This window comes from Rana temporaria, chromosome 1, assembly GCF_905171775.1.
Source record: "Rana temporaria chromosome 1, aRanTem1.1, whole genome shotgun sequence".
Classification (NCBI taxonomy): Eukaryota; Metazoa; Chordata; class Amphibia; order Anura; family Ranidae; genus Rana; species Rana temporaria.
In genome coordinates this window covers 241,154,731-241,170,085 of record NC_053489.1, presented here as the reverse complement: position 1 = coordinate 241,170,085, position 15,355 = coordinate 241,154,731, and the positions used below count along the sequence as shown (strand labels likewise).

At 45.8% G+C, this 15,355-nt stretch overlaps 1 protein-coding gene across 3 annotated transcripts in view; it reads right to left on the bottom strand.

Moving 5' to 3' along the window:
- The window catches only part of MTMR3 (myotubularin related protein 3), a 131,515-nt gene that overhangs the window by 69,251 nt on the left and 46,909 nt on the right, over nt 1–15,355 (bottom strand). For all 3 annotated transcript variants that reach the window (XM_040351974.1, XM_040351963.1, XM_040351969.1), the window contains exon 2: nt 11,933–11,998. The gene's annotated coding sequence lies outside the window, so the exon portion shown is untranslated. The remainder of the gene's footprint in view (nt 1–11,932; nt 11,999–15,355) is intronic.

Here is a 15,355-nt window from a genome sequence, read left to right as displayed (position 1 = left end):
CTCCTGAATCCCTAGGGTGGTGTGGATAGCTCCTAAGAGCTCCTCCACCTCCTCCAGAGATAGCTTGTAACGAGAGGATTTTGTGGACTCCCCGTCCATCCCCTCTCCATCCGATTCTTCTTGAGAATCAGAAGGAGCGCTGCCTGCTTCTTCCTCAACTTCCTCTGCAGACCCTACCGGTTTCTCCGCACTAATGGTGAGGGTTTCCGGTGGATCAGGTGAAACCGCCTGTTGCACTGGGGGAGGGGTGCTCTGGGGCAACTGCAAATTAGTAAACAGGGATTTGAACGATTGAAAGGTGCTTGAAAGCTCCTTAACTGAGGCCGCCAGATCTACCCCCTGTTCTGCTGCCTGCTCTCTCATTACTGTATCCATACACCCCCTACAGAGAGTTTTGTCCCAAGTCTCCCCTAATGTGGTTCTGCAGACAGGGCACTTTTTCCTGCCATGGAGCGATTTGCTGGTGTATTTCTGAAACCAGAGAAAAAGAAAAAACAGAGAGCAGCAGCGTTAGTCAGAACCCCCCAGCTAAAATAACAGGGGACACCAGGAGTGCCTAATCCCCAGGACCGACCACCACCAGGGACCCACTCCACCCCCACCGACCACCAGGCAGGGAAAAAACACCTCTGTGGAGCTAACAGGGGTTTTGTGAGTCAGGGAGCACCACCCGAGGGATCCACTGACCTTAGCTTGGCTGGTGTCCTTTTCTCCAGGAGCGGTTTTAGAAGCCTCTGCCTCCGACATCCTCCCGCAAAGCAAACGGTGGCCTCCGGTCTGATAAGCGCTGTCCCTACAGCAGAATCGGTGACCGCACCAGCCAAGTGCGCGGTCCACCTTTCTAGGCCGCGTCCGGAACCGGAAGACGCGGCCTCGTGTGTCAGACCCGCCTCCTCCGCCGGAACTGACGTCACCCGCCGTCCGTCGCAGCCACTGAGCTCCAGGCTGAAGTGGAGGAGGAGTGGATCCAGCACACAGCGCCACCCTAGGCGCGCGAAAAAGCGGACCTCCCAGCTGCCATCTTTCCCCAAAGTGCGCTTGGGATGCACGGCGCCTCTACAGGTAAGCAAACACACTTGTTTCTACCTGGCGCCAAATTCGAAAAAAAGGATGTTTTAAAAAAAAAAATGAGAATATAGAGCATAAATACCAGGCACCTCCTGGATCCTGCCCTTCTCTGAAAAACTGCCTTAGCCTCCCCAGCTAACAGCCCTGGTTCCCCAGCGGTGTCTCCCCACCGGAGGAAACACCATAACTGAAGGGCCAGAGGGAGGATGAGGCTTTAAAGTCTGAAGGAAGGCGGTGTTTCCTAGAAGGGGAGGAGCCAGGATCTCTCTAAGGTGCTGTCCTGAAAGACGACCTAGGGAAATATTATTTTTTTTTCAAAATTGTCGCTCTATTTTTGTTTATAGCGCAAAAAATAAAAGCCACAGAGGTGATCAAATACCACCAAAAGAAAGCTCTATTTGTGGGGGAAAAAAGGACGTCAATTTTGTTTGGGAGCCACGTCGCACGACCGCGCAATTGTCAAAGCGACGCAGTGCCGAATCGCAAAAAGTCCTCTGGGCAGGAAGGGGGTTTAAGTGCCCAGTAAGGAAGTGGTTAAAAGCCCCTTATTGTATTGTGCCATTCTATAATATCCTGTGAACCATTAACCACTTCCCTACCGGCCCATAGTAAAATGACGTCCACAAAGAACTTCTGCCGTTCAGAGTGGACGTCATATGACGTCCTGGGCTTTCCGGGTGGATATCTGAATGATGCCTGCAGCTAGAGGCATCATTCAGATATCCTTCTAAACTGCCGGCGATTCTGCACAACGTAAGAACGATCATAGCGGCGGTTCCGCCGCTAGATCGTTCTTACAGGCGGCGGAAGGGGACATCCCCCCCCTCCCGCCGCCATCCGGTGCTTCTCCGGGCTCTCCCGTGCCATCGGGGGCCCGGAGAACGAATCGTCCGGCGCTCGCAGGAAGCATAGAGATGACTGGTGACCAGATGGTCACCAGTCATCTCTATGACCGTCGGAGGACCCGGGCGCGATGTGATGACGTCACGCCCGGGTCCCCGTAAGTAAACAAAGCCGCGATTGCGGCTGCTAAGCAACCACAAGCATGAGATCGGTGAATTTTTTTTCACCGATTTCATGCTTTCCAGCCTGGAGGAGAGATGTGGGGTCTTATTGACCCCGCATCTCTCCATAAAGAGTACCTGTCACACACATTCCTATTACAAGGGATGTTTACATTCCTTGTAATAGGAATAAAAGTGATAAAAAAAAAAAAAAAATTAAAAAAAAAAGTGTAAAAAAAGAAATAAATATATAAAAAAAAAAAAGAAATACAAATTTATTTTTTTAACGCCCCTGTCCCCGGTAGCTTGCGCGCAGAAGCGAACGCACACGCAAGTCCCGCCGACATATGTAAACGCCGTTTAAACCACATATGTGAGGTATCGCCGCGTGCGTTAGAGTGCCAGCAACAATTCTAGCACTAGATCTCCTCTGTAAATCTAAACTGGTAACCTGTAAAAAAATTCAAATCGTTGCCTATGGAGATTTTTAAGTACCGAAGTTTGGCGCCATTCCATGAGTGTGCGCAATTTTAAAGCGTGACATGTTAGGTATCTATTTACTCGGTGTAACATCATATTTCATATTTTACAAAAAAATTGGGCTAACTTTACTGTTTTTAAATTTTTTTAATTCATGAAACAATTTTTTTCCCAAAAAAAGGCGTTTGAAAAATTATTGCGCAAATACCGTGCAAGATAAAAGGTTTCAATGACCGTCGTTTTATTCCCTAGGGTGTCTGCTAAAAAAACATATATAATGTTTGGGGGTTCTGCGTAATTTTCTAGCAAAAAAATTATGATTTGTACATGTAGGAGAGAAGTGCCAGAATAGGCCTGGTATGGAAGTGTGTATAACTGCCCGGTATGGAAGAGGTTAAAAATTAAGAAAGCCGCTTGCTAGCGCCTTACTGTGTAGTATTGTTGTGTTTTATTACCCCCTATGTGTAATTTCCAGCGAATCCTAATAAAGGAAAAAAAAGGGAGGGTAAGGGGTAGAAGGGGGGTGATGGCACTCACCATGACACATCCAAATACCAAGGTCCTCTCCTTCCCCCGATCCCCCCTCCAATGTGTCGTCCCCTGGGGAGAGCGGACTACCTACCCCACAAAAGCAAGCAGAAAAAAAAGAAAAAAAAAAAAACACAACTCTCTCCTCAAATCCCCCCCACCCCTCCCCCCAACCTAATCTATTCCTATCTCAGGGGAGTGATATATCCATCCTAATCTGATGTTTCCATTTTGTTAAATAAATCCCTCAACTGACAGTATTCTACCATTGTTACTTCCCCCCACTTCTGTACCAATTCTCCCATTGAGAGCATTTTCCCTTGTGGTGCAATTCCTGCCTAATATCGATTTGATAAACATTTATTCAAATATCATTGTGCTCTAAAGATCTGTAGCACCTCATTTTTATTCTATTGCTCATGTGCCTTCAGAAAATATATATGGTTTGGGGGTCTTTTATACATATTCTAAAAGCTGTATTGGGAAAAATAAGAAAGCAATGGAAAAAATTACAAAAATAGTCTGGTCAGTCAAGTTTAAAGAGGAGCAGAGGGCCTGGCAGCAAAAGGATAAATTAGATATATGTTTTCTATTGTGAATATTATATGGGTTTATAATATTTGCAAATCATTGCATTCCGTCATTATGTAAAGGTTACTTTTTTTGTTCTAACTTTTCTGAAATTGGCGTTGTAATTTTATCCCCTGCCCACTTAATATGGTATGAAGAGCAGTAAGGGGGTGAAATTTTAAACAAGCCACTGGTTTCCAGGACAGACAACATAAAAAGCAGCCTTGACACCATACATCCTAAAAAACTAACAAATATCCAGTTCATTTAACCAATTCTGCGCTGTGAAACTACCCACACTTGATGGACCTTCCCTACAACTCCTGTACTTCCTATAGCTTCTATTGTATTACAGGCAAAGATAAAATCTTAAAAATTTAGGGAAACCCCCACTGGATTTTATTATATACCCAATTTACCAGCAGGCAAGTATAAACATGTTTGCCATTAACCACTTAAGGACCGCCTAACGCCGATATAGGTCGGCAGAATAGCACGGCTGGGCACATAGACGTATATTTACGTCATTTTTAAGAGTCCAGCCGTGGGTCGCAAGCGCGCCGCCGGTGGTGCGCTCGCGACCCGGTCCGAAGCTTTGCGACCACGAACCCGATCGCCGCCGGTGTCCCGCGATCGGTCACAGGAAGAGGTGAGTGTAAACACACCTTCCCCGTTCTGTGGCAGTGTCACTGATCGTCTGTTCCCCGTTGTAGGGGACGATCAGTGACGTCACACCTACAGCCATGCCCCCCTACAGTAAGAATCACTCCCTTAGGGCACACTTAACCCCTTAGCGCTCCCTAGTGGTTAATCCCTTCACTGCCATTTTCACAGTAATCAGTGCATTTTTATAGCACTTTTCGCTGTGAAAAGGACAATGGTCCCAAAAATGTGTCAAAAGTGTCCGCCATAATGTCGAAGTCACGAAAAAAAAAAAAAACACACACACACACACACACACACACACGTTAAAAATTACTTTACTTCCCCAAGGCTGCTTTCACACAGCAGGGGCGGCGTCAACAGTAAAGTGCCGCTATTTTTTGCGGAGGTATTCGGCCGCTAGCGGGGTGCTTTTAACCCACGCTAGCATTGGGGAAAAAAAATTAAAACCACCTGCAAAGCTGCGCTTTGCCAGGGGTTCGGCCGCGCTGCCCATTCATTTCAATGGGCAGGAGCGGTGGAGGAGCAGTGTATACACTCTAAAACTTACGTTAGATCTACCGGTAACGGTATTTCTACGAGCCTTCCAGGACAGCACACCAGAGAGATGAGGGCTCCTCCCCACAGGAAACACAATCAATTGACACGTTTGTTATAAGTCCCCACCCACCCCCTTGCTCCTCAGTATTTATTAAAGTAATCTTGAACTGGTTCACAAGGGGCACCCCCATAGGTACTTACCATCTAGCATATAGCTTACCTTTTTTCCCCTTTTTTCACATAGGGTGGGTAGTAGGCCTGCCGTCCTGGAAGGCTCGTAGAAATACCGTTACCGGTAGATCTAACGTAAGTTTTCTCCTATCGCCTTCCAGGACGGCACACCAGAGAGGATATTAAAGAACCTCAGGCCTACCTCAGGGTGGGACCACAGCTTGGAGGACCTTCCGACCGAAAGCCAGGTCTTGCTGTGACAACAACTCTACACGGTAGTGCTTCAAGAAGGTGTGATGACTTGACCAGGTAGCAGCACTACGGATTTGTTCCCAGGAGGCACCTGCTTTCTCAGCCCAGGATGTCGCCAGAGATCTGGTTGAATGAGCTTTGATATTAAGTGGAGCTGGCTCTCCTGAGCACGGATAAGCCTCCGAGATAGCTTCTCTAATCCATCTAGAGACTAATGGCTTTGAGGCCTGCAGTCCCTTCCTGGCTCCAGCATAGAGAATTAGGAGATGGTTAGATTTCCTAAAACTTTTAGTTCTCTCTAGATAATTAAGAAGACATCTTCTTACATCCAAACAGTGAAAATTAAATTCCTTCTCGTTCTTTGGTTCTGAACAAAAGGACGGCAATATTATTTCTTGCGTCCTGTTGGGTAAGGATGCTACTTTAGGCAGGTATAGGGGATCTGCCCTTAGAGTGACCCTATCTGGTTGTACCCGAAGGAAAGGCTCTTTCATGGACAGAGCTTGCAGATCTCCCACCCTCCTAGCTGTAGTAATAGCTAACAGAAAGGCCAACTTTAAAGTAAGAAACCTAAAGGAAACTTTCTCTATAGGTTCAAAAGGGGGCATAGATAATGACTCTAATACCCTAGTAAGGACGGGGGACATCCTTTCCCTAGCTAATAAGAATCTCTTAACTAGGTCGTCCTTAGCTAATCTTTTGTCCAGGTAAATGGAGAGGGCTGCTACCTGTACCCGAAGGGTGCTAACCTTAAGCCCCGCGTCTGCTCCATCCTGGAGAAAATCCAGGATAACCGGAACCGACTGGGAAGACACTTGTCTTTCTCTACTCCAGGTCTGGAAGGTTTTCCATACTTTTAAGTAGATTTTCCTGGTGATCGGCTTTCTACTTGCAAGAAGAGTATTTATCACCTTTTCTGAACAACCTTTTTGTTTCAGGATCTGGCGCTCACTAACCAGGCTGTTAGTTGAAAAAATTCTGGTCTTGGGTGAAAAACTGGACCCTGCTTGAGGAGATCTACCCTGGCTGGCAGTTTCAGAGGTTCTGCTACTGACATGAATCTCAGATTCGCAAACCACGCCCTCCTTGGCCACCATGGGGCAATAAGGAGGACCTGACCGGGGGACCTGCTGATTTTTTGGAGTACCCGCGGAATTAGCGCCAGGGGTGGGAAGGCGTATGCCAGTCTGAAGCGCCAATTTTGGGACAACGCATCCAGGCCCTCGGACTCCCGCTCTACGGAGGTTGAGAAATACCTGTTCACTTTTCTGTTCTTCCGGTTTGCGAACAGGTCTATGTCTGGTTCGCCAAACTGAAGAACTAGGGCCTGAAAGACTTCGGGATTCAGTTCCCATTCTCCCTGTCTTATCTGTTGACGACTGAGGAAGTCCGCTTCTATGTTGTTTGTTCCTTTTATATGTATGGCTGAGATGGAGATGAGCTTTTTCTCCACCCAGCCCAGAATTTCCATGGTTAGTTCCAATAAGGGGCCGGATCTGGTACCGCCTTGGTGGTTCAGGTAGGCTACTACTGTAGCGTTGTCTGAGCTCACCTGGACCTCTCTGTCCTTGACATCTTGTTGGAAAGCCTTCAGGGCCTCTCCCACTGCTCTGAGCTCCCTGAAATTGGAAGACTGGCGAGCTAGTAGGTAGCTCCATCATCCCTGGGCTTTTTTCCCCCCCAAGTGGGCACCCCACCCCCATGTGCTGGCATCCGTAGTTAATTTTACCGGATCCCATTGGGCCCAAGGTCGACCTTCCCTTAAGTTTTGGTGACTGGTCCACCATTCTAGGGACGACAGGACCTGAGGGGTGAGTAGGATCTCCTGATCCAGGGATTCCTTCTTTCTGTCCCAAGAGGACAGAAAGAAAGAATGAAGTGTGCTGGCATGTAACTGGGACCAGACTACCGCTGGTATGCTTGCCGACATTAACCCTAGGACTCTCATAACTGACCTCCTGGGAAGTCTGGGGAATTTTACCAGATTCCCTGCTGCTGACGCCAATTTTTTTATTTTTTCCTCTGGCAGGAAAAGCGTCTGAAGCCTGGAGTCTATAGTGTAGCCCAGGAATATTTTTTACCTGTTCTGGTATGAGGGAGGACTTCTCTAGATTGATAATCCAACCCAAGCTTTTTAATACCTCCATAACTTTGTTGGTATCCCTCTGAACCTGTGATTCTGTCTGACCAGAGATCAGCAGATCGTCCAGGTACGGTATAAGGCATACCCCTTGTAGATGTAGGAAAGCTATTGCTTCTGCCAGTATTTTTGTAAAGATTCTGGGACTGGAGGTTAGGCCGAAAGGCAGTGCCCTGAACTGCCAGTGGCGGATTTCCTTCCCATGACCGCAAACCTCAAAAGCGCCTGATGGTCCACGTGAATTGGTACGTGCAAGTAGGCGTCCTTCAGGTCTATGGTCGTCATGAAGGCTCCCTTCATGAGGTTCTATCTTACTGAGTAAATACTCTCCATGGAAAACCTTTTTTGTTCCAAAAATTTGTTTCGTTTTCTCAGGTTCACTATCAGGCGGAATTTTCCTGATGGTTTTTGAACCACAAACACGTGGGAATAAAAACCCCGGTATTGCTGTTCCACTGGCACTGGTATTATTACTAGCTGCTCTGCCAGCTCCTGAATCCCTTCCAAGAGGGCCTTTCTTTTTAAGGTATCCTTGGGGAGCTGCGTGAGGGTGATCGTAGGGGGGGGGGGGGGGTCAGGTAATAAATTCCAGGCGGAACCCGTCCTTTATAATTTGGCGTATGTAGGGACTGTCTGAAATGCTTTCCCACTGTTGTACAAACTGGGACAGCCTCCCCCCCACTTTGACCTCGGCGTCACTTGGTTTGTTTAGCGTCAGTTTTGGCAGGGGGAAAGAGCAAGTTATTCTTTTTGTTCCCTTTGCCATAAAACCAGCGCCTGTTGGGTTCTTTTTTATACTTCTGTTTGTTTTGCCCCTGGGGGCCTCGAAAAGTCTTTAAAACCTTCTTTTTTAGGTTTCACAGGAAATTTCTTTCCCTTCTCTGAAGACCTAGCCAGGACATCATCCAATCCTTGGCCAAACAGGAGTGAACCCTGGAAAGGGAGTCCACACAGTTTTCCCTTTGATGTGACGTCCCCTTCCCAAGCCTTAACCCAGATAGCCCGCCTGGCTGAGTTGATCAAGGCCGCTGTCTTGGCTGAAGCTTTAGCAGTCTCCAGAGCTGCATTTGCTAGGTATGCGACAGCTTTCCCTATCAATGATAGAGACCCCAGGATTTCCTCAGATTCCGTAAACTGGGCAAGATGTTCTGTAAGTTTCTCTACCCAGAGGTCTGCATTCCTGGCTACACAGGTAGCAGCTAAGGCCGGGGCCATAGAAGCTGTGTTAGCCTCCCAGGCTTTTCTTAGGAGTGATTCGGCCCTACGATCCATTAGGTCCTTAATACTGCCAGCATCTTCAAATGAAAGGTCTGACAGTTTTGTGACCTGAGACAGGGCCGCATCCAGTTTGGGGAGTTTGAAGAAGACTTCCCCAACAGACTGGTGGAACGGGTACTTCCGCTTCCAGGTCTTCTGTGTGGTCAGTCTCTTTTCTGGACTTTTCCATTCTTGTAAGATTATTTATTTTAGTGATTGGTGAAGAGGAAAGACTCTATCCTGTGTTTCACTGAGCCCCCTATACACCTTATCCTGTGCAGAGGTCGTTCTGGGAACCTCTGGAATCTCTTCAGTGGCATAAATTGCCTGAAGGAGACTGTCCACATCCTCTGCTGAGAAGAGGAACCTTTTTAATTTCCCTTCCTCCTGAGACACAACTGAGTCTCTATCTTCCTCACCCTCTGAGCTGTGTCTAGTGACCTGGCTCATAATCTCACCTTCCTCTTCTTCCTGATCACGGAAAAAGATTTGGGAGGGTAGGAAATGGGTACTGGGTCCTGCAAGGAGACTTTCTTGGGAGGACAAACCCTCTTTAGGGACAGGTTCTTCCGTATTAGGGGTCGTGGCTGCCTGCGTAGCCGTCTCCCTAAAAGCTCTAACCGTAGCCAACATGTCGGACTGCATTGATAAGAGAAAATTTGTCATGGCAGCCGCTTCTTTCCCAGCCAGCTGATTAATACACTTGTGGCAGAAGGGTTTGGTGTGGGATTTTGGGAGTTTATCTTTACAGTTCCCGCACTTCTTAGAGGAACTGTAATTAGCTGAGGCTGAGGATTGAGCAGAAGCCCCCTGGGTTTCACCGGGAGATTCTGTTAGAGAGGAAACATAATAAAACAGTAATGTTATTCCCTCCCACTCAGGGCTGCTGGCTGTACTGGGGAGAAAAGAGAGAGAGAACGAGGAAGGCAGCCGATACCAGCCGTATCCTGAAGTCCAGGAACTCTCACTCTCCTCTTTTCTCCCTTTCCAGGGGGGACTGTACTCACCGACCCCCGATCTGGATTTGGTTGCCGCAGCGCTTGTCTTCCCGTCCTCTTCCATCATGAGGAGGTTGACTGGGTCCTTGGCTTGTCGGTACCTGCTGTAGGGTTTATCCGCCGCCGACCTCCGCCGCTCCACGCCGAAGCGTCACTTCCGGGTTGCTGTGTAGGAAACGCCCACTCTCCGGTGACGCGCTTCCTGTTCCTCTCAGAGCGAGGCCTGAAGCGCAATGCTCCTTTGCAACCCCCCCGGGAAGGAGAGATCAGCACCGTGGTGGCGTTTTTGCAGAGGGACGATGGCTTTTTCACCATAGCTCAGAGCGCCCATGCACACCTTTGGGGCGACCTGTGAGCGGGCCGAAGCCTACAGGTTAGTTCAGCTCTCCCCGGCCTCCCTAAACCTGCCTCAACAGGGGTACCTTTCGACCTCACCGTCTCCAGGTAACAGAAAAAAACAAACTTGTCGCTGTGTTCGGGAAGAAACACAATCAATACTGAGGAGCAAGGGGGTGGGTGGGGACTTATAACAAACTTGTCAATTGATTGTGTTTCCTGTGGGGAGGAGCCCTCATCTCTCTGATGTGCCGTCCTGGAAGGCGATAGGAGAAAGATGCTGCTTTCACACCGAGACTGCAGGGGAGACGTTTTTTTCAGGTGCTATTTTTAGCCCAAAAGCGCCGGAAAAACGCCCCAGTGTGAAAGGGGTCCAGAGAGGATTTTTTTCCCCCCGAGAGGAAACCCTTTGCTTGGAATGTGTCCAGGTCCAGACTCAAGTATTCCAGATGGAGAGAAAGTTGCAGTGCAGATTTTTCAAAATTGATCGCTAAACCAAACGCCTGGATCATCTGGATTTTCTTGTGGACGTTTGCAGATAACCAGGGGGGGGGGGGGGGGAGGAGTCCTTCAGGAGAAGGTTGTCTAGGTAACTTGGGACCTGGATACTGTGAGAAGGAAGAAGAGGTGCGAATAACCCTTTTGAACACTATGAGCAAAGACCAAAAGGCATTGCAACAACCTGGAAGTTGAGGTGCGGATAAGGATAAAATGGGGATATGCAGATAGCATCTGTAGACATCCAAGATGCCTAGGTATTCCCCTGGTCTCAGAGGCCAATAACAGACCTTGCAAATCCCATTGTGTGTTGTTACCATGAACAGGATTACCTCTTGCAGAGGTACTGGCACAAATACACCCTGGGACAAGGGATGGTTCAGGGCATTGTGCAACTCTGAAGGTCTTTGAACAGACTTTGTCTGATTTGAGAAAAAACAGTGAGGGTATAGAGTTTTGACTTTTATTTGGTACCCCTTTAGAACCACTAAATGAACCCACAGGTCTGGGATGTCTGTGACCCAAAGAGAGACAGACTAACAGATGTCCCCGCCATTGGGAAGAGTGCTATAGAGGAAAGACATGCTGGGCTTGATTGGCAAAGTCTTATGCCGAAAGAAAGGGCTGAACTGAGGTTTGGAAGGTAAAAACCTATAAAAACGCAAGATCTACGAATACTTTGCACGGCTTCTATTTTTGTATTAAAAGACACTGAATAAGTTGACTGAAGAATTTGAAGATAAAATAAACCATTGAAGTCAAGAGCGATTTCTCTGCAAGGGAGAAGAGGTCCTTTACAGAGTACGCTAACCACAAAATGAGGTGTCACCTAGTGTGGCAGGGTTAAAAGGCAGATGCTACCCATCCTTAAAAAAGGGACACTATTTTTATTTATTTTTTTTAACATTTCATACTTGCCTCCACTGCAGTTCATTTTGCACAGTGGCCCCGATCGTCCTCTTCTGCAGTCCCACGGCGGCTCTCATGGCTCCTCCCTGCAAGAGGTTATCCCCTTTGGGAAGCTCTATCCCAAGGGGGTTAAGCTTGCGGGCGCACTCCCGTGCTATACAATCGGCGTCCATAGCTGCAGATTGTATGACTCGGCCTGCCCCTAGGCGGCCGCATCATTGGCTTTGATTGACAGCAGAGAGAGCCAATGGCTGTGCTGCCATCAATCTATCCAATGAAGAGCCGATCAGGCATGGGGAGAACGACACAGGATGGAGTTCTCAGAGATTCAAGGCTCAAGTAAAACTGGGGGTGGGGGCGGTGACTGCAAGGTTTTTTGACCTTAAAAGCCTTTACTTGTTTGTGTCCTCTACTGTAGGATTAAGATAAATAATTGTATTCCTGAATGCGGCTTTAAGCATTCAAAATGCGTAAACACATGCTACTAATCTGTGATGTCTACTAACTGCATATCTTACCTGTATGAGTGAATGTCCCTGATGGGAATGGGGATTATTCTTCAATACATCTTATTTTTGCTAGATCTAGAAAAACAAAAAACATTTTGTTAGACCTTCAAAACATACTTGATTCTGTAGAATGCCTATGATGCAATAAAAAAAATAAAGGGGGAGTCAAATAACTGGATACACCAATGATTGCCATGGATTATGATTATTCTCACTTGTACCAATAATACCCAATGAATTCAACACTGCCACAGCACAGGGGTTCTGCAATTTTCATATTATACAATATATAGGTGCATCTCAAAAAATTTGAATATCAATAATTAAATTCAGAAAGTGAAATTCATTTAGATTTACAGGAGTAATATTTCAAGCATTTCTAGCTTTAAATTTTGACGATTATGGCTTACAGTTAGTAAAAACCCAAAATTCAGTATCTGAAAAAAACTAGATTACTACACAAGACCAAAAAAAGAGGAAGAGGAAGGGAAAGCAGAGGATTAAAGCAAACCTGGTGCTTTGCCCATTCTGGGAGATGCAACAGCTTCGCTTTAAATCCCCTACCTCTCCCCAGCATATCAGATCTGCCAAGAATGCCTTGAGACAGAGAAAAAAAAAAAGGGAAAGCGAGACAGAGAAAAAAAAAGGGAAAGCGAGACAGAGAAAAAAAAAGGGAAAGCGAGACAGAGAAAAAAAAAAGGGAAAGCGAGACAGAGAAAAAAAAAGGGAAAGCGAGACAGAGAAAAAAAAAAGGGAAAGCGAGACAGAGAAAAAAAAGGGAAAGCGAGACAGAGAAAAAAAAGGGGAAAGCGAGACAGAGAAAAAAAAGGGGAAAGCGAGACAGAGAAAAAAAAGGGAAAGCGAGACAGAGATAGAGATGGAGATAAGAGATAGAGGAAGGGAAAGAGAGATAGAGATAATATCTCAAAAACAAACAAACACACACACACACACACACACACACACACACACACACGAAATAAGCAGATACAATCTACCATTGCACCAGTTCCACTATGACCCAAGTTCCTTTTTTTTCATTTGCACAGAGCTTTACATTATAAAGAGACAGTACAGTTACAACTCAAAACATGAGGGCCATGCTGAGAGTTTACAATCTTTTATTATTTTTATTTTTTTGAGAGAGCTTACAATCTAATATGGAGGGGAAGGTTAAACAAAAACTTACTAAAAAATGTTAGGAATGTGCAAATTAAGAGCCAGGATAGGCTTCCCTAAAGAGATGAGCTTTTATGGATTATCTAAAGTGTTACATAAAGTGGACAGAGTAGGAGACAGCTGCATGGATATGGGTAGAGAGAGATTTCCAAAATATGGGAGAGGCTCGGAAGAAGTCTTAAGGCTGAGCATGGCAGGAGAAGACAAGGGAGCTAGAGAGAATGTGGTTTGGGTTATATGTCAAGACAAGATTAGTGATGTAATTTGGGGGCCGAGTTTTAAATGGCTTTGTATGTGGTTGTTTGCAATTTATTTATTTTTTATTGGGCAATCGGAAGCCAGAGATAGATAGATAGATAGATAGATAGATAGATAGATAGATAGATAGATAGAGATAGATACTGTGTAAAGGTAACCTACGAAGAGGAAGTTGCAATAGCCAGGGAAACCCATCATGTTAGTAGATTTTGATAGGGCAGAAGAGTTGACTTCATCCCATTCTGAGACTCCAAACAAAAGTTCTAAAACATCTTCATCTGCACATGTCATGGTGGTTGTTAGCAATTAGATTTTAATGTAGTGTAGGCAATGCTATTATGCATACGTTTCCTCTCAGCCAAGGAAGAGTAGTTCCAGATTGCTCAGTTTTACACAAGAGTGATTGCTCAACAGCATAAAATGGAAACAGTTGTAGAAATGTGATTAACTATGTGCTAGCTATACATTAATCTTGCCAAGTTGACAGCCTGTCAAAGGATTCACAAGACAGATCAGGTCTGATTTTTAAAACACATTATCCGTTCTGAAAAAAGGACTGCATTAAACTTTCCTATGTAAAAATGTATAGTGTTCATATTCCTGTGACTACTGCATCACAGGTTAAAAATTACAAACTGAAAAATGTATTCTGCAAGCAGGGCTGTGGAGTCGGAGTCGGAGTCGAGGAGTCGGAGTCAGGGGAAATTTTGGGTACCTGGAGTCGGAGTCGGCAAACAATGCACCGACTCCGACTCCTACTAAATTTAGATTGGAATAAAAAAAAAAAAAAGCAAGTTTAAATGTCCCAATTCACAAAAAGTTATAATTAATGACTTCTCTACTGTAAGAATAAAGACCAATGCATTAAGTGCCTCACGTAATCACAAAACAAACAGGTTAAGTGACCGTGAAGAAGCATGCTTTTCATGTGCTTCACTATATGGCACGCAACGCACAATTAGGAGCTGCAATACTTATACTTTCCATAGTGTTGTGTTCTGCTTTTACAGGGAACGCAGCGTCCATGTGTAACCTAGCCTCTCACTGATAAGGGATTAAATAAATATGTTTTTTGCAGGACTAGAGAGTGAGACACTTGTATAAGTGAAGGGAATGGAGGGCCAATAGTTCAAGACTGAAGCTGTAAACCATTGGAAAAACTGCTGTCATTTAGCTAAGGCTATAAAAACGTGTAAACTCTGGTTGTTAGCTTAAACTTTAAACATGACTATGGGATTCTCCTAGGAAAATCATGTTTTAGAATAAATGCCCCTTCCTGGATCCTCCCACTGCCCTATGTTTTGTTTTTGTTCTAAAACAACCAAATTATGTGGTTTGTATTTTTGAACTGGTAAAGATCCTGTTCCTGATGTTTATGCCTGCTGCTACTATCCAGCCACTTGATTGATTAAAGCGGGAGTTCACCCATAAAACAATTTTTCCCCTTAGATGGATGCTCGTTTTGTCTAGGGGAATCGGCTAGTTGTTTTAAAATATGAGCCGTACTTACCCGTTTACGAGATGCATCTTCTCCGTCGCTTCCGGGTATGGGTCTTCGGGAGCGGGTGTTCCTTCTTGATTGACAGTCTTCCGAGAGGCTTCCGACGGTCGCATCCGGTCGCGACGGAGAAGATGTCTCTCGTAAACGGTAAGTACAGCTCATATTTTAAAACAACTAGCCGATTCCCCTAGACAAAACGAGCATCAATCTAAGGGGAAAAAGTGTTATGTGCGGGTGAACCTCCGCTTTAATAAAAAAAAATTAATAAAACTTTGTTTTCATTGTGTTTGTCTTTTGCTTAAACTGTGCAATACAGTAGACTGTTGGCTTCCCAGCCAGTAGTCCTGTGGTAGGTTGCGTTTCTTTCCCTCAAGGAATGTATAAAATACATTTGCATATTAAAACAGAGGAGTCGGAGTCGGAAGTACATAAAACTGAGGAGTCGGAGTCGGAGTCGGAACATTTATCTACCGACTCCACAGCCCTGTCTGCAA